Here is a 27,232-nt window from a genome sequence, read left to right as displayed (position 1 = left end):
CTAGCTGGGTGATGGCTCTCGGACCCTCACGAGGTTGCGGTCAAGCTGTTGACCAGGGCAGCCTTCCCTGGAACATGGGGCTGGGGCTGGAGGATCGGCTTGCAGACTCCCCCATGTGGTTATGGGCTCGCCTCAGCTCCGGGGCTGTTAGCCAGAGGCTTCGGGTCCTCCGTGGGCCTGAGCGAAACAGAACAGCTTGTTTCCCTTAGAACAAGCAATCTCAGAGACCCTGCTTACAATTCTTTAGGCTATATACCCAGAAGTGGAATTACTGGATCATATAGTCGTTCTAGATTTAATTTTTTTGAGGAATCGTCGTATCCTTTCATACTGGTTGTACCATTTTACACTCTTGTCAACAGGGCACAAAGGTTTCAGTTACTCCACATCCTCACTAATATTTGTTTTTCTTTTCTTTTTTAAGCCATCGTAGTGGGTGTGGGGTGGTATCCCACCGTGGTGTTGAGGTGCATTTCTCTAATGGATGAGTGATGCTGAACATCTTTTCAGGAGCTTGTTGGCCATTTGGAGAAATGTCTGTTCACATCTCATGGCCAGTTTGAAACCATGTTATTTGTTTGTTGTTATTCTTATCAAGTTCTGTGTTCTAATTATTCACCCCTTATCGGATAGATGATTTGTAAAGATTCTCTCCCATAGGTTGTCTTTGCACTTTGTGAATTACGCCCTTGGACGCACCAACTTTGTTTTGCTTTGCTTGGTTGGTCGGTTGATTTGTTGATGTCTGATCTTATCGGTTTGGTGCTCTTAGAAAATCCTTTCTGACCGGACTCAGACTTAGAGGTAGAAGCTCTCGGAGAGGACAGCCTCTGTCTCTTAGCAGTCTGTTCCTGGCGTTTTTCTTTGGCCTCCTTCATTCTCTTGGCCAAAAGTTTCATATATTCTGCAGCCTCTTTCTTATTTTCTTAGTATGCTGTGTTTTCAGAGTGATACACCGTCATTTGCGTTGGAGGACACGTGGAGTAACAAGACGCTGAATCGTGGGCGCTTTGGTTCTAGGTCTCTTCTGTCTTTGTTTAGGGCCTTTCTCACAACACACAGGCAGACATCACCTCTAGACAGATTGAAAAGTTTACGGATTCTGCTGGCTCTTTTGGGCCCTGGGCGACGAGGCACAGTGGTATCGGTGAGTCCAGGAATATCCTTGTCCTCTTTTTTTACGATGACCAAGCTGAGAACATTGAGATTGCTATCCACAGTGCAACCCTGAGCAGATTTGTGCTTTCTTTCTCCAGTTCTCCTTGGTCTGTAGTGGGAGTGCCCTACTCAGGCGCAGGCAGACACGGCCGTGGGTCAAGACATCCTGCTTCCTGGAGAAGTCTTGCTCCTCTTGCCACCACTGACTCGGACCACATGACCTTCCATTCTTCACCCAGGGCATCAGCAGCAACTTCTGTAGCCATATGCTGCTGCTTTGTTTTTTTTTTTTAATTTTTTAAAATTTAAGTTCAATTAGCCAACATATAGTACGTCATTAGTTTTTGCTGTAGTGTTCGATGATTCATTAGTTGCATACCACCCAGTGCTCATCTGCTTCTCATAAAAGGTATGAAGTTTGCGTTCATCGTCCACTTCACTGAGTTTCTGGCAGCCAGTAGCTGGGAAAGAGATGTTCAGCTTTATCCTAAAGCTGCCTGCTGCCTCCAAGGCACCACAAAAAAAGAGTGATACACAAATGCTTTTAAGTTTGGTAGAGTCCCATTTTTCTATTATTGCTTTTGTTTTCTGTACTTTTGGTGTCATTTCCAAGAAATTATTGTCAAATCCAAAGTTGTGAAGCTCTTCCTTGATGCTTTTGTCAGGGAGGAAGACCGAGTCTTCTGCCCTTCAAGGTCCTTCAGCTAGAGTTGGACTTAGAATCAAATTGACATGAGACAGATTAATAGGAGAAAATAAAATTTAATAACATAGATGCAGGGAATTTGCACAGACATGAGATTCCAAAGACCATGAGGTGATGTGAAGCTTCTATGAGCTAAAGGAAAAGGTTGGGGTCTGCTGACACAAAGAGGAGAAAGCTCATTAGCAAGAGGTGAAAGGAGAAGTTTGGAAAAACAAGATTTTTCTATAATGCAGATGAGTTCCTTCCGTAAAGGGGGCCTCTGTTCATACTTCCCTCCTGTTGCAGGCTCTCTTTCCAATGTAAGTGTAGGCAGTCATGGGGGAGGCAGACTGCTTTTCCTGCATCCGCTGGGTTTTTATTACTTTTAGTTGGAAATAATCTTTATGCCAAATGGCCCATTTTGGGGTATCTCATCCTGTACCCCTTCATTTTCTTCTGGGAGTTTTACAGTTTTCAGTCTTAAGTTCAGGTCTTTAATCTACTTTTAGTTAATTTTTGTATATGGTATAAGAGAAAAGCTCAACATCAATCTTTTGCATGTGGATATACAGTTTTCCCAGCATTATTAGTTGAAAAGACTATCCTTTTCCCATCAAATGGTTTTGGCATCTATGTTAAAGACCATTTGACCACATATCCGAAGGTTTATTTGGAGGCTTTCTATCCTATTTCATTGGCCTACAGGTCTGTCTTTATGCCAGTACCGCACTGTTTTGATTACTATAGCTTTCAAATATGTTTTGAAATCACAAGGTGAGACCTCAAACTGTACTCTTCTTTTTCAAGATTGTTTTGACTAATTGGGGTCCATTGAGATTTCACATGAATTTTACGATGGATTTTTTTTTTTTTTTTTTTGGTCTGCAAAAAGTGCAGTTGGGATTTTGATAGGGCTTGCATTGAATTCGCAGATTGCTTTGGATAGTATTGACAACTTAATACTAAGTTTTTCAGTCCATGAACATGGATGTCTTTCCATTTACTTATGTCTTTAATTTCTTCAAGCAATGTTTTATAGTTTTCATTGTGCAAGTCTTTCACCTTGGGTAAGTTTATTCCTAAGTATTTTGTTATTTTCGATGCTATTGTAAAGATTTTTAGATTTTCTTTTCAGATTGTTCGTTGTCAGTGCATCGAAACACAATTGGTTTTAGCGCATTCACTTTGAATCTTGCAACTTTGCTAAATTATTTATTAGTTCTAACACTTTTTTGTGGGGTTCTTCAGCGTTTTCCCGTATAAGCTTGTGACCTGCAAACAAAGATAATTTTACTTCTTCCTGTCCAATGTGAATGCCTTTTCTTTCTTTTTCTTACCTAATTGCTCTGGCTGGGACTTCCAATACTATGTTGAATAAAAGTGGCAAGAGAGAGCATTCTTATCTTGTTCATGGTCTTAGAGGAAATTTTTTGTTTTACTACTGAGTGTGACCTTAGCTATGGGGTTTTCATATATGGTTTTTGTTATGTGGAGGTGGTTTCCTTCTACTCCTGGTATGTTCAGTGTTTTTTATCATGGGTCTTGTCAAATGCTTTTCCTGCATCAATTGAAATGATCATGTGGTTTTTTTGTCCCATATTCTATCAATGTGTTATATTACACTGATGAATTCTCATATGCTGCACCACTCTTACATTGCAGGAATAAATCCCACTCAGTCATGGTGTATAATCCTTTTGATGTGCTCTTAAGTTGGGTTTGCTGGTTTTTTGTTGAACATTTTTGAGTATGACATCATCTTAACTAATTACATCTACAATGATCCTATTTCTAAATAAGGTCGCATTTTGAACTACTGTGAGCTGGGACTTCGACATCTCAGACCCCTATGATTTCCACCCAAAATGCCCACATGCTTTATTTATTTTGAGTTCTGCCGTTCCAGAGAATTGCTTTTCATTGCTTACAGAGGCCCTTTGAATGCAAACCATTTGTATCATTCTCTTGATTTCCCCACCCTCCCCCCCTGCTGTGGAAACCAGCCACTTTTGTACAGTGAACTCATTTTTAATTCAGGAAAAAAAGAAAATAAATGATTGGTATGTAGGTCAGTTCCTAGTTCTGTCTCAGAAAACAAAGGACCAGGGCTCAGCTAGCATAGCATTCAATTATTCCTTCATATGGTCTTTGTACATATGCTCATGTGCATTTCACCTCGCTCTTTCCTGTGACCCAGAGATAGTACATTTCCAAAGATCCGGCTCAGGCTAGGTGAAGTCCAAATTTATCACATCTTGGATGAATCTTATTTGATGCTTTTGAGAATCTTCTGACCTCACCAAACCAGATTGCTTTCCTCTACAGAGACATGGATTGTTAAAAATGAACTTCATATGGTTTTTTTATGAAACTGTGTTTTTCTGCCAGCCAGATGATTACTGTAAGATTTTAAACATATTCTTGAAAATTTAGTACAAGATCTCTCAAAACACTCAAGGAATACATAGGGTCTTTGGTTGCTTTCTGGTATCTTTTCCTTTAGGAAATCTCCCTGGTGCCCTGACCCCCTTCCCATGCCACCCTGGAGCTCTGAGCATTTGCCTACAGCTGCAAGACCATTCTCCTGCACCTCACCAATTGAAAGCCTTCTACTCAAAGCTTCAGCACGTTGGAAATTTTTCCACTGTGGGAACATTTTCATTTTTCAAATTAAAATTGCAGCACAGTGCTATCTATGGTTAGAAGAATGGCATTTCTAATTAAGGTGACACCAAGTCACACACATGATACAGATGAATCACTTTATGGTGCTTGCCACACTTGACAGACAGAGCAAGATGCTTCTGAAAAATTAGGCATTGGCTTGTAGCATCTGTCCATGTTAATCTAGTCTTGAAAAATGCTCATAACCAACCTTCTCTTGGGAGATTAAGGAAGTAACAGAATGACTTTTATAAAATCGAATATCAGATTTTCTTATGAATCAGGAAGAAGGTTATGATGTTTCTTTAGAAGGGACTTCTTACGTGTAGTATTTTGTCAAGCGGGGTACTGGCGCCAGCTCACATGGGCCCATAAGATCTAATTCTTAAAAATGCAGGGATTTTGTGAGTTGATTGACATCATGTTGGTAACTTGAAATCAGCCATAGTGGAAGTATTTACATCATGGGAATCAGCAAATGCTATAAACCAGGGCTTTTGACAGCACACCATTGATTTTGTCCCTTCTTTTTAAATACAGACAATGAACGCTATGCATGAAATGCCTGCCATGTCCTTTTTAAGATGGTGGACCCACCAAAAAAACCAATATAATATATATATATTATAAAAAACAATATATATATATATTATAAAAAACAATATATATATATATATATATATATATATACACAAAGGGAAATATATATGTGTGTATATATATATATTTTTAATGGAATGTATAACCTATTTAAGAAAAGAAAACAAAGAGGAAACATTATCCATAAGGATAAAAGGAGTCCAAAGAAGAGAGAGAAAGTAGTGGGTGCACGTATGGCAGAAACTTCACGAACACGTCGGACTTTGAGCTAGGTCTTGAAGTACAGGTAGGAGAGCAAAATGAGCAATCGAGCAGAGAGAAGGTCATGAAAAAGGAGCGGTAAGCAGACAGAAGGAACCAAATCTGCGAGTAAGAACAGCAAGCATAGGGATTTGGGGAGCTTGCAACTGTGCGCAGGAAGATACAGTCTGTGAAGCCTTTCTTACCCATTGTCTCATTCTTTTCTTCAAGCCCAAGAGATGAGGGCAACTGAGGCTCAAAGAATCCACGTGACCCAGCTGGATGAGCCCACATTTGGAACAAAATAGGAGTCTTTTATAGGTTGCTCAGCTTTCTCCCCACCGTCCCATGTTGATTCTGCTCGTGTACGTCGTAAGGCATGTAACACAGAGAAGCGGCGGGAGAAAGGCTTCTAAACATGTAATAATGCAGTACACCCTGGTTTGCTTTAAATGTGCAGCTATGATGTTCTGGGTGGCTTTGAATGGCAGGAGGTCTAACTTCTTCTTTTTTTAAAGATTTTATTTATTTATTTGAGAGAGAGAGAGCAAAAGAGCACAGAGGGAGAGTGAGAGGGAGAAGCAGACTCCCCGCTAAGCAGAGAGCCCAACGTGGGGCTCTATCCCAGGACCCTGGGATCATGACCTGAGCCGAAGGCAGACGCTTAACAGACTGAGCCACCCAGACACCCCAGTAAGGTCTAATTTCTAAGTATGATTGCTTTCAAGAGTTCAGATACAATTTCTGTGCAAAGCGTCCAATATATCCCAACCCACAGCTTCATTGTACTCAACGCTAACTCTGGACAGGAAACAGAATGATAATCAGAGCTCAATTTCTAGGAAAAAGCACAGAACAAGTAAAAAATAGTACTATCTAAACTATGAGGGTTGGATTCTTAGGTCCCCTGAGAGTCAACTTTTCTAAAAGAAATATTTTTGTTCTTTTCCCCATACCATACACTAACCTTCAAAAGGGATAAACAAGAATCAAACTTTGGAGTTTAAAATTTTCCAGTAACCCGAATCCCACAAACAGTGTTGAGCGAAAGAAGCCAGACACAAATGTGATACTTGACGATTTCATTTCTATAAAGTATGACAAAACAGGAAAAACTAATCTGTGCTGTTAGAGATCAGCCTTGTGGTTACTGTTGGTGGGGTGGGGGGGCCCAGGGCCAGGAAGGGGTCACAAGAGAGCTCCTGGGGTATCGGTGATGTTCAGTTTCTCCCTCTGGGTGCTGTTTACACGGGTAAAAAAATATTAAGTAGGATAGAGCCAGAATTACAATACTTTGAGAGACAAATAATGTTTGATGCTGGAAAAATGCTCAGTGATAACAGAGTGAAGTACTATAAGTACTATAAGTCTGGCTCCAGCAGACGCTGGGGGAGAGCAGTCTAAGGAGCTTCTGTGGGAAGAGGCCACGTAAACAGGAGTGATGGGACATTCCAGCCTTCCAAAGGGGCGCCTGAATGTAGCTGAAGGGTACTCAAGAGGATTACGGCAACAGTAGGAGGCCCGAGATGGCATGTCCTGTATGATATTAAAATATAACCGATAACATCAGGATCTGGCCCACTCTGGGGCCATTTCCCCACTATTCAGCTGATTGGTTGTCCTTTCATACCTTAATTCAGAAGGAAATTATTTCAGAGAAAGACGGCAAAGGCCATACTCATACGGGCAAAGGAGAATGTTCAAGTTTTAGTCACTCAGTGAATAGGATGCAATTTAAAAAACAGGGCACAGGGCCCCTTGAATCTCCTGCTCTGATTGCTCTTCAGAACTTCAGTAAATACTCAAGATCATGGGATTTTTTTTTTTTTAGCATAAAGAGGTTTGTAGTTTAACAGACATCCTATCTTATCTCCCTTCTAGATTTTCCGAGCCTGTACTTGTATCAAGTTAGATCATCAGAAAGTTCTGCACCATGTTAGATTAGAATTTTACCTCTTTGGAGCCGGCATCTGATTTTTTTCTGTGCTACGGAGCCCACTGGTGGTCTGGTGAAACTCATAGGACCTTGCCCACAGTAAGCATCTAAATGCATAAACAAAATGCCAAAATGCACGGAGTTACAAAGAAAACCACATACACTAAAATGCAGTTAGCAAAATATTTCGATACAGCAACATATATGCTTCTTAAGGCATTACAAACAAGAGCTGCCTGGGTTTTTTTTTTTTTTTTTAAAGATTTTTATTTATTTATTTTAGAGAGAGAGAGAGGGAGAGCACATGTGAGCGGGGGGGGGGCAAAGGGAGAGAGAAAATCTCAAGCAGACTCTGAGCGGAGCTCAGAGCATGACGCAGGGCTCCATCTCGAGACCCTGAGATCATGACCTGAGCCAAAACCAAGAGTTGGATGCTTAACCAACTGAGGCATCCAAGAGCTGAGTTCTAATAGCAATTGTACTTTCAAAGTAGGAATGAGAACATGAACTTCTGAGATACTGGCAATAACTGTATCATTGATAAGAAAATATCTGTGATATTGGTTAACAATCTCCGTTTTAGAAACTGTTCTTGGCCTATATTTATGCCAAATAGCTATTTGACCAAACCATTCTCGATTTTTTGTAAAACTATTTAAATCATTGCGTAACATATAATTCAAGTTCTCGTGAGTAAAGGATTTAGATTTTAGCAGTAGAAGCAACCGTCTCTGTAAACTAAGGCGCTTCATGAGTAACTGACCTGCTTACGTTTTCGCCCAGGTTAAATTTTCCGTTTATTGATAGTACAAGTATTAACCTATGTGGCTTGCATATTCAGCTTCTCTGCCTTTGTACAGTTTTTGTTCTCTGCTGCTATTGTACGCACCCAACTTTATGTGTGTTTTTATTGGAAGCTATTGCGTGTGTGTGTGTGTGTGTGTGTGTGTGTGTTTAGAGGTGTGGCATAAATACAAAAATAAGAGTCATTGTTCCATCACACCCAGGGCTGTCGAACCTCTGTGAGGATCTGGGTCTTGGTGTTCAGACCCTGTGATCTTTCCTAACCCCCATTACCTGCTTATCGCTTCATTGTTTGCTGACAAAACTAACCAACACATTCGATATTTAAGCCTGGAAAAACAAGGGTAGAAGGTTTTATTTCTGGGGACAAATGGAAATGACATATTTTCAGGAAGGAGGTTCAGAGCTAAAAGCACACGGCAAAAGGCAGGCAGAAGGGATAGAATCTGCTAAGGATAACGCGTACATCAAGCCTCACATTACTTAGGTGTGGAAAGAAAGTTTCATTTCTGCTCTCCTTGCCAGAGAAAGGGCAAATGGTCTTCGGGTACAGTAGCTTGGCTTTTTATTTCATCTGTCCATCACATGAGGCTTTGAAGGTAACTCACGACAATTTAGATGCATCAGAAAGGTGGCTAGTTTAGGAAAAGACTAACGCGCCCCCCCCCCAACTGCCACCCAAGAGAGCACCAGTGAGTTTCTCTATTCTCTGTGGAACATTCTTGAGATTAAAAATTTCATGTGGGTAATTCTATCCTTGATCCCAGTTTGTTTTCTTCTACCAATCTACTTCCTTCAAATACACACATACATACCACAAATTGGATTATTCCAGGATCTGAACATTTTGAAATGAAGTCATGGTCAGGAACAAGAGTTTACGTTGAGGTTGGAGGAAAAACAACAACAACAATGACAACAACAAAACAGCACAAGCTCTTTGTCAATGTTATATATCCAAATATTTGAAAACCTTGGTAAATAGAAACCATAAGATTTCGAACTAATTTGCAGTGTAGTTGAATGTGGATTTGTTGTTATGTGAGAGAGTGTGGTCTCCAGTTGCCTTTGAAAAAATATTCCAGCGCAGAATAGCGTTGGGTATGCTGGAGGACTGTGGGCCCACGTCCTGTCATCGAAGGGCAGGCCGAGGGTCAACCAGAGCTCATGTCTGGCTGTGGTGTAATTTCCTCTCATGTTCTAATCTTTCCACCCTCATTTAAATGTGATTTTTTTCTTCTTGCATTGATTTCAATTTTAAAATTCTAGGCTCAGGGAGAAAAATTAGAAGAGTGATATATTCATTATTTTTAAAGATGTTAAAGTGACAAAAGAAAAAGTCTTAGCATTCTGATTTACTAACTTCAAGGTACTACTGCCTGTGTGATAGATTAGAAATCTATTTGCTGGGTTGGAAAGGGGCCGCATGACAGCCAGAGAGAATAGATGAATTGCATGACAATTTTCTTTGTCCTTACTTAGCAAATGCTGTGGGCGTAATTTTCTTCTCTGTTCAGCTTAAGAGTGACCATGACAATGGATGACTCCAATTTAGAAGCAAGACCATCCTTAAATATGTTCTCCATTTGTCTGCCTCTATGAAAGTGACAGTGACAGTACATGACCCCTCCTTAGAGGCAGGACCATCCTTAATTGTTCTCTTTATTCTTCCACCTCCACACTCAGGCAGGAGCCTGGCTCATGCCACATGGGCTTTATGGATTAAGAAACCTGCAGAGTCCCCTGGAGAAGTTCATGACTCAAGGGTAGACATTCTAACAGTTTTGTCAATGAACAGACCAAAAATTTTCTCACTACCGCTTCCCCCACCTGTTGTATTTAAGGCTTTGTGGGTGAATGCCCCTCTCTATTATAGCCTGTACTCCACACATCCCACAAATCTCTGGGCTCTCATGAGATTTGTGCCCATATAATTGGCACATTTTCAAACCAACACAATTCACTAACATAGACAAAAACCCACTCTACTGCCCTTTGTTTCTGTATAAGACAGAGTTTTTCTACGACTTTCTCTCCTTCATTTGAGAGTGAAACCTGGTATAAAAGCATGCAGGGGATTTGATTATTTAGACAAGTGGTTTCCCCATTTTTTTCAGACTTCATCTTGCTCAAAATTCTTCAACACCTTTCCCCTGCTTACGATGGAAAACCTAACTTTTTCAACTGGACTTAGCAGCTTCTGTGTACCGGCTTCTGATTCATGTCCCCTAGCTTGTCCCACACATGTGACGAGCTGGCAGTACTCACTGGGAGCCATGCCCTCAAAACACGCTGCTTTCTCCTTCTTCGGACCTTCACACATACCATTTCCCAAAATGACTTCTAGATTTGTGTGCCTGGGAAACTCCTATTCATCCTTTAAATCTTAAGCTTGAAGACTTCACATCCTATGGTCCCAGGCCAATGAATCCTCTCCCCCATGCTCCAGACACTTGTTACATGTCTATCTGCAAAGGGTCTCAGCCTTGCCTGCACACCCTAAGCTCATTACATCACAATCTCTGGAAGTGTGACCCAGATGTCAGTATTTTTTTAAAACTCCCCAAGCGATCCCAATGTTTGTGGACCACTGTTTGTTTGTTTGTTTGTTTCCTCCTCAAAGACTCCAAATAAGCAATGACCATGCTCTTCTTCTTTTATAAACTTAGTGCCTAGTCCGAAATGAATAAATACAGAGAGCCTGAGCAGTAACTTTCCTCAATATGTTTTTCAGTCATGGAGGAATTCTTTAGAAAATAACTCTAGTGCTTAGTCCAAATTGAACAATTTTAATATTCTTATGAACAAGTTTAATTTTTTAAAAGATTTTATTTATTTGAGAGAGAGAGCATGAGTGGGGGGGGGCAGAGGGAGAGGGAGAAGCAGACTCCCTGCTGAGAAGGGAGCCTGCCGCAGGGCTCGATCCCAAGACCTTGAGATCATGACCTGAGCCAAAGGCAGATGCTTAACTGACTGAGCCATCCAGGTGCCCCTGAGCAAGTTTAATTTTTGTATTTCTGAATATATCTGTCTTTTGCAAACCACATCCCATGACTTTTAGAGAAGGAAGGGGGCTATCATTCCAAAATTGCTATTGTTTGGTGTGGTTTGACATATCTCACTCAGCACAATCAGAAAAAATTAAAAAGAAAATTAGCAAGCGATTTCCTTTCAAAAACAGTCACCACCCACAATGGGGACAACGTGTACGTGCCTAGTAGGGTACCTGCTCCGTGCTGTGTGCTCAGTGATGGCGGCTGTTGTTATGTGCTTCCTCTTTTGTGAAAGGCATCTGGAGATGACACTACAAGAGGAAATAAGATGGCTTGCCAAACGCTTCCTTTCATTTAAGTACAGTCCATGAGATTTCCTGACCATTCATCATAAACAAAGAGGTGTTTGCTGCTTTAGGAACTCAACGGTTACGCTACTGTCGGGAAGGAAGAATTTCCTCTGCTCTTCTAGGTCCTTCTAACCAGACTAAGAAGCAAACTGACATGAGACAGATCAACAGGAAAAAATCAAATTTAATTTTATGCTTACAAGGAATGCACACAGCCATGAAATTCCAAAGACAGACATAATGAAGTACGTATGTCATCCGAATTAAGGAGAAGGAAGTAGGTATCTGGGACTTCAAAGGGAAGGAATGCAGTTTACAGGAAGATGAATAGCAAACGTTTCATAAGCACATGTTTGCTGGGCCACTCAGAAACAGTGGGACATAGAGGACTTTGATCAAACCGGTCTTGCTAGCTTCATCCCTATCATGCCTAGTTCATGTCATAGTGTAGTTATGGCGACAGCTGCCTTCCTGGACCAGGTCCCCTATCTCAACTCTTTTTAGGCAGTTGAGAGGAATATAAAGAGCTTTTCCTGAATCTGCTTGGTTTTGATTGCTTTTAAGTCAAAATAATCTTTATGCTAAAGTGGCCCATGCTGGGACAGGCTGCCCTTAGCCCCTACACTACCCATGACACAGACCAAAAAAGACATAGTTCTGTCCCACCTTTGCTCACTCCATTTGGCTATTGCTGTGCAATGCCTGCTTCTGTACTTTTTTTTCCATAAAGCACTGGTTCTACATGTACCCCCAAAAGCCTTTAGATTGTTCCAGGACTAGCCAGCTAATTCTCAGGTTTAATCACACAACTCCACTCCTACGCGGCCCCTTCTCTCCTGGGTTCTGTGAGTCCCCGCCCCCAGCTGAATCACTCAGCCACAATCACATTAATTGCCTCCACCTGGCTGACTTTCTTGGGGCAGGCTGCCTTTGTCAAGCAGTAGGCAACGTATCTATGTCATAGCATTTTAGTATCCATGGTGCAAATCAACTCTTCTGATTTTTCAGGCATGAATTAAAGCGACAGCTTTCTGTGTTATAATAACAGCAAAACCTGAATTAACTGCAAATCTCAATAAACAAGTGTTGTTGAAAACCAACCTCCGTGCTTCAGAACCAAAATATAATGCGAAGACAGGGTCTGGGATAAAGAGGAACAATAGCTTTTTTGCTTTGCTGGGCAAAGGGGGCTGCAGCAGGCAGTGGCCTTCAAAAACTGGGAGCCTTCCAGGAGGAAGAGGCTGGGATATTTTACAGGGAAATACAGGATCTAGCCAGTTTCAACAGGGATTGTGTATGTGTTGCCAGCTTCCTTAGTTGTTTTCATGGTGGTACCGGGTTCCTGAAACAGAAGGCTAAGAAGGGAGGAGGGGAGGTTTGCAGAAGTGAAGAAAAAGTTTACTTTAAAACTGAGCTTCACTGAAGCGTTACGTGCAGCCATTTTGATTTTTGGTCAACTGTATGTTTTGAAGCGGTTTCACAAGTATATTTTTATTTAATTTTTATCCAACTCAGGATGAACTTAAGAAAACCATTCTGTTTTCAATCTTCAGTTTCATGCTTTAGTAAGCACCATACATTCATTCAATAAGGTGTTTGTTTTGACAATTAAGTCTTGTAGTAGGGGTTCATAATTATGATCACAGCTATTCATGGACTAGGCCTCCGGGAGTTGATAAAGGAGACACAGAAATTTGGACCTTCTTGGCATAGATTGGCTAGTGGTTGAACAAAGCCCTCTCTTCTGCCTCTTGAGCACCCACAATTCCCAGCTGCCCTTTGAAGTTTGGTGTGGCCATGTGACTATATCCTAACCAATGAAATGCATAGAAGTGAAGCGGATGAATTCCAGGCCTGACCCATTACAATCCTTCAGGTACCATCCTTTGAATTTTTTCCTATTACCCATGATCTTGGAGGCCATATGTTGAAAATGGCAGAGCCACAAGATAGAAGAAAACTATGTACCAGAACTGGCACTTGGAGGAATGTCACCCACCTATCAGGAACACCCATCTTGGACCTTGCATGAAAAAGAAATAAATTTCTAGTTTTTCTAAGCCACTGAGATTTGGGATGTATATGTCGTAGCATAGTTTTACCTTAAGTAGTAAAGATGTATCCTGTGCATTTAAAAATAAAGTGTTATGTTTCCCCCTAATAATGGTAATATATTTTCATTGTCTACTATTGGAGAATACTCCACACTGACACATTATGTTACCTGAAAGATGCTTTTAGAAATAAATGTCTGATAATAAGTTTGTTAGTCAGTCATAACATTCTTTCCTTTTCCTGAACATCGAAGGTAAAAACAAAAAACCCACAACCCCCCCCCAAAAGACCCCCTCAATTAAGATGCATTATTCTAGTTAATGTTTTAGCAATGAGGGACAAAGTTTATTCTAATAACTAAACTAACTCACAGTGAACTAAGCGATCTGGGGGAATAGTAACTTTCTCAGGCCCCCAGGACATGATGCAATATTTCAGTGACATTTCCACTTCACAACTAAGATACAACTTAGGCTCTGCTAGAAATTCTCTCAACATACTTCAGTGCGTGCGGAAATGGAAATTCTCGTGCCGTTGGGTCTAGATGTATTAAACTCTTGTTTCTAGGACACAAATATATGAAATGTTCACACAATGATATGCCCAGCTTTCTCTTCAGTGTCACACTCTGTCAGACAACTTGAGGTGTGTGGTCGGCTGCACTGTGCCTTCTCCCCCTCAGCAAACATTCATGAAGCACTGACCGGCAACTGTCTAAGCGCTTGGGGCACAACACCGGGTGAGCAACAGTCTTGTAATCGAGGAGCTTAGAGGTCTGGGCAGAGGGCAGCTAATTCCTGTGAGGAAGGGGCTGAGAAAATCTTCAAAGACAAGAGTCTATCTGATAGAAATCTTTAAAGGACGGGCGAGAGTATAAGGATAACCGAAGGAAAGGCATCGCAAGTTGAGAGAATAGCAGGGATCAAGACGTGAGATTTTGAACGATGTGAAACCTGTGGGGAATGAGGAGTTCACTTTGGCTGGTGTTCAGGGGGAAAGTGGGGAGTGCAGAAACGGGGGGCCGGGGAGCTAGACTGGGGTCAAGTTATGGAATCTTGGATGATCTTCTATACATCCTGAACATTTACTTTGTGTATACAAAGAGAGGTTCAGCAGAGCAGTGAGTAACCCAATCATGTCAAGTGTAGGGGAAATCATTCTGGCATAGCATGCAGGATGGCCTGGAATAGAGGTGGTATTCTGGAAGCCCAGCGGCCACTTAGGCTGTTGAAGTATTGGAGTAGAGGCGGCACTTGATTTGGGAGATGTTTCTGAGACGGAATCAGGAGGACTCTTTGGCCGTTTGGGTGTGTACGGGCCCACGGCAGGCTGCCCCAAGTGTGCCGCCTTGGCATGTTGATTATTGTAAATAAAAGTGACTTAAGGGGCAGCCTGCACAAGAGGGACTCTCCGACCCTCCTCTGTCCTCCCGAAAGCAGGAAACAAGTCTCCCATGTGAAAGGTACCCTTCCGGTGGCAGGGTAAAGAGACAGCCTTATCACCAGAGATGGGAAATTTCGAGCCCAGAAGGCTGTATACACGACCTGTGGTGTCTCTCTCGATCAGATGGCGGCCCCTGAACGTGGGGCAACCCGATGATCGGGTAGAAGCTGCTAGCACAGACAGTGAAAGCATTCACCCGAGGCAGAGCAAAGGACATAGAAATTTATTGAACGGAGCAGCGGGCGGGACAGCAGAGGAAAGACACTGTCTGCTAAGAGGCGGTGGGGGCTGTATTTAAAGGGGGAGGGGGAGGCGGTATGGGAACGTATGGAATTTTCCTTTTTCGGTACCAGTGCTCAGTTGCAAGTAACCCACTGGTCCACTAGGACTTATGGAGATTTCGAGGTGGGTCACCTGATGGGCCTGTTTATATCCAGCTTGGTGGTCCCTGTGCGCCCTTTGGCCTTGCTCCACCGCCTATTGCTCAAGCCTGCTGCCTAAAAGCGGCCTCTACACAAGCCTTGTTACTTTTTAGTAATTTACTACCCCAGTCCAAATTCTGTCTAGAATTCCTTACTAAATGAAGCACCCCAAATTCCGTTCTCTTTGCCCTGTCAATTCCTTATAGATTGTCTCTTTGTCTAAAAAGTCTAAAAACTGCCTGCCTTGGTCATTCTCTTGGGGCTCAATTTCATGATTGGACCTCTGTGCACATGTAAAAAAACTGGGATTTTTTTTCTTCTGTTAATCTCTCTCATGTCAATTTAATTCTTAGTCCCGTTGGAAGAGCTTGGCCAGTAGAGAAGAATGCTTCCTTCCCTTCAGGTGGAAAGGAGAAAAAGAAGTTAAAGATGCCTGAGATTTCTAGCTGGGAAGTCTGGGTGGGTGATGACATTACCAGCGGAGAGAGGAAATTGGGAAGGAGAAGCCGAGTACAGAGGGTGAAGCCAAAGAGGCTGGTTCTTGACTTGTGGTAAGAAAAGTGTCTGTGGAGTATCCAGGGTGAACAAGATCTCAAAGCATACACTGTGGTTTACAGTCTCAAAATGTAATAGTTCATAACTAATTGCAAACGGGAAAAAGGTACCTTTGCGGTGGAGAAGTCCAGAAGACACCACCTGAACCCGATGATTAGTCAGCACCAAAATGATGTCTCGTGATAGAATACATTGATAAGGACACAACATCACTTATGAAATTCTCCTGCCAGAAATTCATAACCTGATTGTAATCGTGAGAGAACATCAAACACCCCCCAACATGTTACTGAAACAAGACTTCAGCTGCCTCCGTTTTGACCTCGAACTTTCTAGTTGGGTTCTTTCCAGCTTGTCTCTTGGCTCAGGCAGAAGACCCTGAGGACAAAGCATCCCCTGATGGAAAATGAAACTACTCCCTCAAGCAACAAGGACCGCCCCGAGCCAGTGAGACCCCGCCTGTGATTGACCCCAAGACCATGCTGGATTTGCCCTTGGCTGCCCACCTGCACGTACCCACCGACCTTTGCCCCACATTTTCCTTATATCAGCCTGGATTGGATGCACGTCTGGCACTTTGGAGACAGTCTCTGAGACGCTAGGTGTTGGCCTCACTGAAATAAATCCCTTTCTCATTTCACCACCATTGTCTCTCTGCCTTCGGGTTTTGTCAGCGGCGAGGGGCCAGATCTGGTCTGTTTGGGACTCCTTAGCCAGGTGGCCTTACACCCCTGCATGCCACCTGCAGGACAACACAGCCGCCCTGTATTCTTCAACAATGTCAATGCCATCAAAGACCAAATAAGGCAAGAACTCCCCCAGAGTAAAGGTGACAAAAAAGACAGGACAATAAAATGTAATGTGTGATCCTAGATAGGGTCTTGAATTGGGGGAGGGGAGAATTCCTATTAAAAAATGTTAGAGGTGCGACTGCGGGTCGTGCCTCACCAGACGACTCAGGTTGGGTCCTCGTGCCACTTCCTGCGTCTGCACACACCATGACTACATGCACAGCATCTGGCCCCTGCGCCACTGGAGTTCGGGGCTCATTGTGGGTGGATACCGGCTTCTTACTGTGCACCCGCAGAAACTCACCTGCCAGCCCGGATGTGGCTAGAGACGGACCACTAGTGGTCAGATGTATCAGAAGCAAACAAGCGTTCCATAGCCAAAGGAATTTGGTTGGCACTCCCAGCCCCCACCCAATTCTGTAAAATAGAGCCTCAAAAACTTTGCCTGTCTGCCTTGCGCATTTTATTGAAATCCAGTGTTAGCAGGTGAAGGGAAGTAGAATTGGGCCTTTTTGGTATAAGGATCATCTTGAAGTGGTTGTTTTTAAAAAACAGACACAGAAGCTCTGAAAAAAGAGAATTTACCCTTTTGTAAGAGACATTTACACTGATGAGGGAAATCTCCATCTGTGTGTCTCCCTCACTGTACCAGGAAGCAGGGAATGATCAAATCTCTAGAAACTTCTCTCAACCGCAGACAAATCTGCATCACAGAGGGAGGGATAGATAGCTGCTGACCTCAGTATTAACTGCAGATAGGGTGCTCCAGCTTTGACCAGGAAATGAACACTACTTGGAAGCTTAAAATTCAAAGTAAGAACACATTTATCCTGAGACCGGTGTAGTAGCAGCCTAAGATAATCAGATATGAGACACGAGACTAGAGAGCTAATACATAGATTGTTGACATGTCTAAGAGAAAATTCCAGAACAAGTGGAAGATAAGCGATGTTTGGAGAAGAGAATACAGTTTTCTTGAGCTAAAGAAAAAAGTTGCATCTCGAGATGGGAAGATCCGATCACAGTCAAAGCAAAATTGACTGAAATTGTTCAGTATCTGAAGGTGAGCAGCTAATGTTTTAAATTTCAAAGATAAAGAATGGCATAGATTTTCAGGAAGAAAAAAAAAAAGATTATCCCCAAAGTACGAAATCGGGCTTCTCCTGAGTGTCACAGAGTAACAGTGAGACAGGGAAACCGAAGGGGCCCCATGAAAAAAACCTGCTTTTTTGCTCTTTTTCCTGCTTCTATTCTTGCTAGGATCTGCACCCAGGCCTTACACATGCCTTAACATATGTCCTCCTTGTAAAGGTCAAGGAGTCAATGATTTCTTTGGAGACTTCCAGTGCAGTAGAAAACACCTATGGAGTGACCGGGTGGGTCATCGTGAACTTTTTCCAAGACCACTGACTCCAGACGCCTTGACGCCAAGACCCCAGGCCCCAGGGCATAAGTGGCTTATGGAGGACACCTGAGCACTCGTCCTTGTTCTGACCAGTTCCTGGGTGCCCTAGAGGACGTGGACACCAGACCATTGTCTTCAATAAAAACCCCAGACCCTGAGCAAAGACGAGACTCCCCTTCCTTTCCGAGTCTCCCAGCCACCCGGTCTGTATGTGCCCTCCCTCTCTGTCTTCAGTAAACTCTGCTCTCCCTTCCTCTCGGCTCGCAGTGGATTCCAATCCTGCACGCAGCCAGGGACCCTCTTGGCTGGTCCTGCGGGACCCCCTTTGGGTCCTCGGACCCAACCAGCCTGCATGAACAGGATACACAAGACAGAATATGTAATATTTTGAAGGGAAAGGCTGTATGTGAGTCGCTAATTCCATATCAAGGCATGTGCAAAAGCTGCCAAAATCATTCTCATTTATATATGGTCTCGAAAGATCCCAGTCTTGGTGTGCCCACCTGATTCAGTCAGTAGAACATGCAACTCTTGATCTCGGGGTCGTGAGTTCAAGACCCATGTTGGATGTAGAGATTACTTTAAAAAACTTTTTTTGTGGGGAGTCACCTAGGTGGCACAGTCGGTTAAGTGTCTGACTCTTGGTTTCGGCTCAGGTCTGATCGCAGGGTCCTGAGATTGAGCTGCACATAGGGCTCTGCACTCAGCACAGAGTCTGCTTGAGTTTCTCTATCCTTCTTCCTCTGCCCCTCCCCTCTGCTCGCTCTCTCTCTCAGATAAATAAATAAATCTTAAAAAAAAAAATCTGTTTTAAATCATGGGAAAAAAGATGCCACCCTAAGAAAATTCACTCACAGATGTACTCTATAAATGACTGAGTGTTTAATCAAGAGAAAGACTTGTGAAGTAGAAGTACGTGGTATTAGTCCTGATGGTGAGCGGGAAAACCAATTAAATTAGAAAGTCTGAATAATTATTGTAAATACAGTTTAAAAACACAAAAATGTTTTTCAAAATTCAACTTTTCACCCATTTTGTTTCTCTAAAAATATTTTAATAAAAATAATTTGGTTCAATTAAAAATTATTGACATTTGGGAAATTTTGAATCAGAACTGCATACTAGATGACAGTGGTCTGTATATCACTATCACATTCTCTAAATGTGAGAATTGCACTGCGGTTACATTAGAGAATGGCATTGTTCTGAGAAAATACGTTAGTGTCCCTGGGCGAAGGGATACACAAAAGTGGGGAAAGGAGGAAGGGGAAGAGAGCCGGAGGGAGCAGGGGGAGGCGGAAAGTGAACTTGGTGAAGCTGGGTAAATGCTGTGTGGGAGTGCTTTGTACTCTCCTGGCACATCTGTACATTCGGAATCATCTCAAAAGAAAATGTTTATTTACTTTTTATTTTTTTAAAGGATTTTATTTATTTATTTGTCAGAGAGAGAGAGCACAAACGGGGAGCAGCAGCAGAGGAAGAAGGAGACTCTTCGCCGAGCAAGGAGCCCAATGCGGGACTAGATCCCTGGGATCATGACCTGAGCCCAAGTCAGACGCTTAACCGACTGAGTCACCCAGTCTCCCTGGTAAGTAACTCCTGATCCTGAAAGACAAATCAATGGTCTGCGTTTCCATAGGCAGATCACATGTGTAAACTCAGGGATTAATGTGCCCACTTCTATCCTATGCCATAATGTAACAAAACGTAAATTCTTCACGGCTGTCACTGCTTTTTTTTTTTTTTTTTTTTTTTTAAGGCTTTGTTTTTAAGTGATCTCTGTACCCAACGTGGGGCTCCAACTCATGACTCCGAGATCAAGAGCCAGGCGCTCTACCAACTGAGCCAGCTGGGCACCCCAGGGCTGTCTCTGTTTTAAACAGGAAAGTCCAGTTAAGCTATACTGAACTTGGGATTCTGGCAGAGCCGTAGCCCCCGTGAGGAAAGAGAAGTCCCAGCATCCCTAAGATGCCGAGGTTTGTTCCCCATGACGAGGAGCTGAATTCTTACCAGCCTGTTCCCTCCCTCAAAAATACTTAGTTCCTGCAAGCCTCGGCAGGGTTCTTGGGTAGAGATGAGAGTGATTGCTTTATTGGCTTTGCCCGTCGATGGCTGCATAATTATACCCTTTACCCATGAAGGAAGGGATTGTGTAAACACATTATATGTCATTACCGAAAATCGCAACGTGCCTACTTCCTGGCCGCCCAGCTGAATATCTAAATTACCCACTCCACCAAGAGGGGTAGAAAACTGGACCCAAGGAAGAGAATTGGCTATCACAATAGGAATGTTTGCAGAAAATTTATTTGGGATTAAAGTGCTTTTAAAATATATGAGGGGCTTTTAGAGTACGTACGTAATTCCAATATGCCAACAGTACAATGATCTTCATTTGTTTGGAGTTCTTTCAAACTTTTATCCATATGGTCATATGGTTTCTAATGTCCATCAAGCGGTATATATGTTATATATTTATAAGTTTTATACATTATTTAACATTATTTTAGAAACACTTTCTCTTGGTTTTACATTTTTACCATAAAATTTTTAATAACCATATACCGTATCATTTTAGTTATATATAATATGTATACTTTATTTAACCATTTCCTTATTATTGGCTGCAAATGCTGTTTTTTTTAAATTATGAATAACTCTGCTGTAAATATCTTCATACATATGGATTTTTCTCCTTTTGAATTTTCATATTTCCTCAATTAAACTGATGTTGCATCTTAAAATTGACACTGTCTTAGAAATGGAGAAATATAATAATTCTGTAATATAAAAATCAGAGTAGAGGTTTGACTGAGTCAAAACACATTCATGATACTTGATATGTGTATCAAAATGTCCTCTAGGGGGCGCCTGGGTGGCTCAGTTGTTAAGCGTCTGCCTTGGGCTCAGGGCGTGATCCCAGTGTTCTGGGATGGAGCCCCGCATCGGGCTCCTTGGTTGGTAGCCCGCTTCTTCCTCTCCCACTCCCCCTGCTTGTGTTCCCTCTCTCTGTCTCTCTCTCTCCCAAATGAATAAATAAAATCTTTTAAAAAAACAAAAAAACAAAACCCACAAAATATCCTCTAAAAAGATTTTACCAGTAACATCGGGAATATATGTGTGGTACTATTTTCCTACAGCTTTGCCAGCACATGAGATTTGACTATTCTGTTGACTTTTTGTAGTCTAAATAGATGCAAATTTTTTTCTCATCATTATTTTAATTTTAACATATTTAGCTCTTTTAGTAGTAAGAGGTACCATCTTGCTTCTTTGGCTCTTCCCTTTCCATGTTATTATATCAGTTTTGCTGCCATATGCAAAATTGGAAGAAGGCAATGATTTCTTTATAGAATCATAGAGTTTTTAAGCTAGAATCCTTAGGGATCATCTGGTCAGACCCCTCAATTTACCATATGATTAGATAAAAACCCAGTGAGATTCAAATTGCTCAAGACTTTGCAGCTAGGAAGTGACAGGGCTAAAATTTGAGACCAAAATTCTGGACCTTTCCACCAGGCACACTGCCTCTCTGGTGCAAATTCTATTTGAATGCTAATGACAAATCTATCAGTCCTTGACATTTAGGCTGAGCAGTATAAAACTTAGGCTTAAAATATTACTAATTCTTTTTTTTTTTTTAAGATTTTATTTATTTATTTGACAGAGACAGAGACAGCCAGCGAGAGAGGGAACACAAGCAGGGGGAGTGGGAGAGGAAGAAGCAGGCTACCAACCGAGGAGCCTGATGGGGCCCGAACCCAGAGCGCCGGGATCACGCCCTGAGCCAAAGGCAGACGCTTAACGACTGCGCCACCCAGGCGCCCAAATATTACTAATTCTTAATAAATTAGCCAACAAAGTGAATTCTCAGAACCTTAGATTTAAGATTATAGATCCAAACGTGAAAGAAAATTGGCTATGACTGAATACGTTGCAGCAAACTATAAGGCACCTGTCATGCACTCCCTGGAACTGGCTTATGTAATAAAGTCTGAGTTAGACAGCGTAAGTCCAGTAATTCACATTTGTCAGTGATAAAGCCGTCTGAGGAACTGAATCACCACGCTCTTGAATTTTTCTCGCTGTAAATTCAGTCTCATTGTTATTAAATACTGATGCTATGCTTACTTTTCCAAACCAAATCAGCGCTCAAACTTTACATCTGAAGAATGGCATATTTTTAGCCCAGCAACTTTATCATTGTTATTTTCGATATTTCATGATTTGATAAAATGTGCCAACAATTGTTAACCCACGTCTCAGGCTTTATCAGTCTGCAGCAACCATATTAAGTCACATTTCTGTCTCACACCCAAAGTATGTCATGGGCTCAAGTCAGCAAAACTGCTGGAAACTGGCCCTCCTCAAATTGTTTTTTCTGCTATTTCTGAAGTCCCCAGCATAATGCCTCATAAGTACCCAGGAGTGGTCACCATCTTTTATTCCTGCCTCTTTGTCTTTCTTCTGGACAGTAATGCTGCTGGACACTGCTGTCCTCGCTTGGTGACCACAATTGATCTACCCCTATTGTGGTCTCAAAGCAAGGTTAGTTCTTCTCCAAATTCCTCATATCTAACTGTGATGAAACTGTACTTTTAAAAAGCCACATCAGGGACACCTGGGGGGCTCAGGAGATTAAGCATCCGACTCTTGATTTCGGCTCATGGCAGGATGTCAGGGTAGTGAGATCGAGCCCCATGTAGGGCTCCGCTCTTCAGCGGGGAGTCTGCTTCTCTCCCTCTCCCTCTGCCCCTCCATTCTCTCTCTCTCAAAATAAATCAATAAACCTTTAACAATATAAATAAATTTTAAAAATTAAAAAATAAAAAGCCACGTCTTGAAGGCTCCGGGAAAAGGAAGTGTAAAACAGAATAACTTACAACATCCAGGAGAAGTAGCTATCTTTAGAGATAACAAGTCCAAACTCACACCCTAAACACTTGCCTAATTCTCAGCAGTCCTCACGTGGCAGGGAGATGGCTCAAAGAGAAATCAGCAACTCCGGGTGTTGCCCTAGCTTGGAGTTCAGGTCCCATTGCCAGCCAACTTAGAGAAAGAAGAAATCCTCTAGAATTTCTCAAGCCCTAGTCTAGCTTTATTTTCCTGCCCTGGAAATATCTTCTCTCAGAATGACTGACAAGTAGAATACCCATTTTCTTTGGCAGGGGTGAGGGGGCAGGGAGGTGGTGGAAAGCCTATACCCACTCTAGGGTTGGATCTGGGCTTCATAGCTTAAGCAAGATAAGTGTCATAGTAGGCAGTGTATTTTCTGAAGACTGGCTTATGCAGTCTTAAAATTACCACATTTGGGGGGGGGGTAAATTTGTTCTTCAGTGGGGAACTGGATTTTTGAGTGTAGGGCACCTCTCGGGGTTATCCAATTCATGGGAGCTATTTTACAACTCTGCAAATTGTTGATAACTGACAGCAGTGCAAGATACTTGTTGTTTATAGACATCAAATTATGTCCTGTTTGGTAGAGGGGTAGAGGCTCAACAGACTTCTCTCTTCTGTGGATGAAACCAGTTGCGCCCCAATAGGCATATTCATTTCACTATTCCTCATCTATAACCAATATTCTGCACTGATTCCACTTCGAATCACCAACTAATGATTTTGATTCCAATTCTGATCTGTGTAAGTTGGGGGAGGTTCTTTACACCCCTAAGCAATTCTCTAACACCAACTGGTGTCCTACAATTCAACATAATTTTGACCCTATCTACGGAGAGACAGCATCAGATCCCACAGGTTCAGAGCTCCGTTGTACATGACTGCCCCCCTTCCCAACCTCAGACACCAATGGCAAGTCCAGGTTGTTACCTATGCTTCTGACCAAGCATAGATTGGTGGTTCCAAAGACCTCGTCCTTGGATTCGATTAATTTGCTAGAGCAGGTTGCAGAAACCAGCTCACAGCAATATTTTACTTACTAGATCACTGGTTGATTATAAAAGGCACAGCCAGGTGGGAGAGATGCGGAGGGCAAGGCGTAGGGAAAGGGCACAGAGCTTCCATGTCCCCTCCGGGTGCCGCTCTACGCAATCTCCATGTGTTCACCAATTCAGAAGCTCTCTGAATCCCAGCCTTTTTTGTTCTTTTATGGAGGCGTTATTACATAGGCATGATTGAAGGGATCCTTTCTTTATTCTGAAAGGAACCATTTGAGAGACTTTTAATAAAATAAACTGGTGGTTCATCAACCATTGGTGATTGAGTCAACCTCCAGCCCCTCCGCCAGCTGGGAGGTCAGGCAGGTGGGACCAAAAGTTCCAACACTCCAATCACTTAGTTGGTTCCCCTGGCAACCACCCCTCTCCACTGGTAGATGCTGTCCAAGAGTCATCTTGTTAACATAAACTTAGGTGTGCTTGAAAGGGGTCGTTGATGAATATCAAGACACCTTTATAGCTCCGATCACTTAGGACATTCCCAGGGTTTTTGGAGCTCTGTGCCAGAAACAGAAGAAGACCAAATATATGTTTATTATAAATCACACTATCACAATGACTGTGTCTGTTCTTTCGATTCTCCTTTGAACTGGCTGTAATACCGTAGCATTTTCCTCATTAATGAGTTAAGTAAGATCTTTAATACATGTTCATTTTTATATCTGTATGAGAGTCATGATTTAAAAAAATATCTTCTAACACCATGAATAAGGACCTTGAAGCACAGTTAGTTTTTGCTAACTCATATCTAGTTTAGTTCCTTGTTATATTTTTCTATCAAAATGAGGAATAGAGGGCGCCTGGGTGGCTCAGTCGGTTAAGCGTCTGCCTTCGGCTCAGGTCATGATCTCAGGGTCCTGGGATAGAGCCCCGCATTGGGCTCCCTGCTCAGTGGGGAGTCTGCTTCTCCCTCTGCCTCTGATCTCTCTTGCTCTCTCTCTTAAATAAATAAATACAATCTTTAAAAAAAAACGAGGAATAGAGATTGAGTCTGTGGATGCCCCTCCCCCACCTTTGGCATAATATTTGCACATACACAATACACATGAATGTACACAAAACTCCCCAAAAATAAGCAATAATTTTTAGCCACAAAACAGTCTAAAATCCACATTCAAGAAGAAAATACTTTCTAATGTAATACACTTTCTAATGTGCTCCACCAAGCAGAGCATGTGCTGTCTCAACTTGAAGGGTCCTTCTTTTGGGTTATTTCCGCATATCTAGAAATTCTTCAAGAATGTTTAGTACTTAGCTTTCATCTATATCAGGGTTTGTCAACCTCAGCACTGTTGATATTTTGGACTGGATAATTCTTTGTCGTGGGGCTAGCCCATGTATTGAAGGAAGTTTTGCCACACCGTGGCTACTACTCACTAGAGGCCAGCAGCACCCCACCTCCAATTGTGACAACCCAAAATATCTCCAGACAGGGCCAAATTTCACTTAGGGGTGCACAATCGCCCCTAGTTGAGAACCACCAGTTTATTTTATTAAAAGTCTCTCAAATGGTTCCTTTCAGAATAAAGAAAGGATCTCTTCAAAGATAAGTGAGTGAACCCAACTGATATGTATCAGCCTGAATTAGTCTCAGTAATGGTGCTGAGTGAACACAGAAAGTTGCAGAATGCTTTGCGCGGCATGATACTATTTATGTAAATCTTAAAATAAAGCTTTATAATGTGTATTGCTCATAGAAATATGCATATGGAGTAAAAGTACAAAACCATGAATATGAAGAATACACACCAGTTTAATAAGTATGGCCGCCACTGGGAAAAGAGGGAGGGAATTAGGACAGGAAAGGGGTACAAAAGAAAAGTCAACCGTATCTGCAATGCTTTGCTTATTTTTAAAAAAAGATCTAAGACAACCGCAAAATGTTGCCACGTTTTCGTTCCAGCTAGTGCATATATGGATATTATGTTACTCTCTTCATGACTGTACTTTTATAAATTTATAAGAAAATACTAAAAAATACAGTTTAAATTTCACATACTGTTCTTCGAAGCCATGTGTTATTAGGTTTTCAATCACCTACTGTTTTACATTATTCATACCACTGCTTGCCTCCATCATTATAGGTAGCTGTGAGCTGGCAGGGTTTAGAGAGCAATTTTCCAGCTCTGATGTTCATGACACCCGTAATACTAATGCTCTCCCCTTGTATTTGTGGAGTGCTTTATCTTCTCCCAGCCCGCTTCCATCCATCTTCTCATTTTATATTCACATCTTCTATCACCATCCATCTTAGTCTGAACTCTATTCACCATGGACATGTGGCTTTGATGAAAGCTTTCTCTTCAGCGACTACTTTAGTTTGGCTTATCCCAGGAGAGCCGGCTCTGAGCCAGGGATCCTGTCAAGAGGTGAGCCCAGCAAGCACCCCTAAAGGGAGCGAGGCAGGGCGGGGAAGGACGCTGGTCATGGTTGAGGAAAACTGAGGCTGGCTCTGTGGGCGAGCTTTGGGAAACACTGCAGAACGTGTCTCAGAGCGCTGCCTACTGAGAAGCAAGTTATACGGGGTGACTCTTCCTCCAGCTCCCATCTGTTACTGACTGAGGGCTGCTTCCAGAGATGCTAGCTTTCCTTCACTTCCGACCGGAACCGCTCTGGGCTCAAGCGGAAGTCCTCAGCTGTAGAAGCCATGGCCAGTGGATACCACTGGTATGTACTAGAACTCTGAGTGCTGGGAGGATATGGGCAGAGCCCTCAACACCTTGGCTACAACACCTTTCTACAAGTGTGTCCTGTGTTTCTGTGGATGTCTTGCACTGCAGCTTACATGGTATTTTCACAAATATCCCATTAAATCCTATGAGGAAGGGCATATTCTGATTTATAATTAGAAAACTCAGCTGAATTGACCTACTTACCAGAGGCTTGAAAGTATGTCTTTTGACTCCAAATCCAATACTCTTTTTTTTTTTTTTTGAAGATTTTATTTATTTATTTTTGAGAGAGAGAGCATGAGTGGGGCCAGGGGCAGAGGGAGAAACAGATTCCCTGCTGAGCAGGAAGCCCAATATGAGTCTTGATCCCAGGACCCTGGGATCATGACCTGAGACAAAGGCAGAATCTTAACCAACTGAGCCACCCAGGCTCCCCTCCAATGCTTTTTGAATTGCATGGCTGGTGTCTCCTGATATCAGGGATTAGCAAACTATGGTCTCCTGT

General features: G+C 42.3%; 1 pseudogene; it reads right to left on the bottom strand.

Moving 5' to 3' along the window:
* LOC123794516 (small ribosomal subunit protein eS6-like) lies at window positions 1–26,704 on the bottom strand (annotated as a pseudogene).
* Between the last annotated feature and the right edge of the window lie 528 nt (window positions 26,705–27,232).

Source organism: Ursus americanus, chromosome X (genome assembly GCF_024610735.1).
Source record: "Ursus americanus isolate L20-20 chromosome X, mUrsAme1.1.p, whole genome shotgun sequence".
NCBI lineage: Eukaryota > Metazoa > Chordata > Mammalia > Carnivora > Ursidae > Ursus > Ursus americanus.
This window is presented reverse-complemented; position numbering and strand designations above follow the sequence as displayed.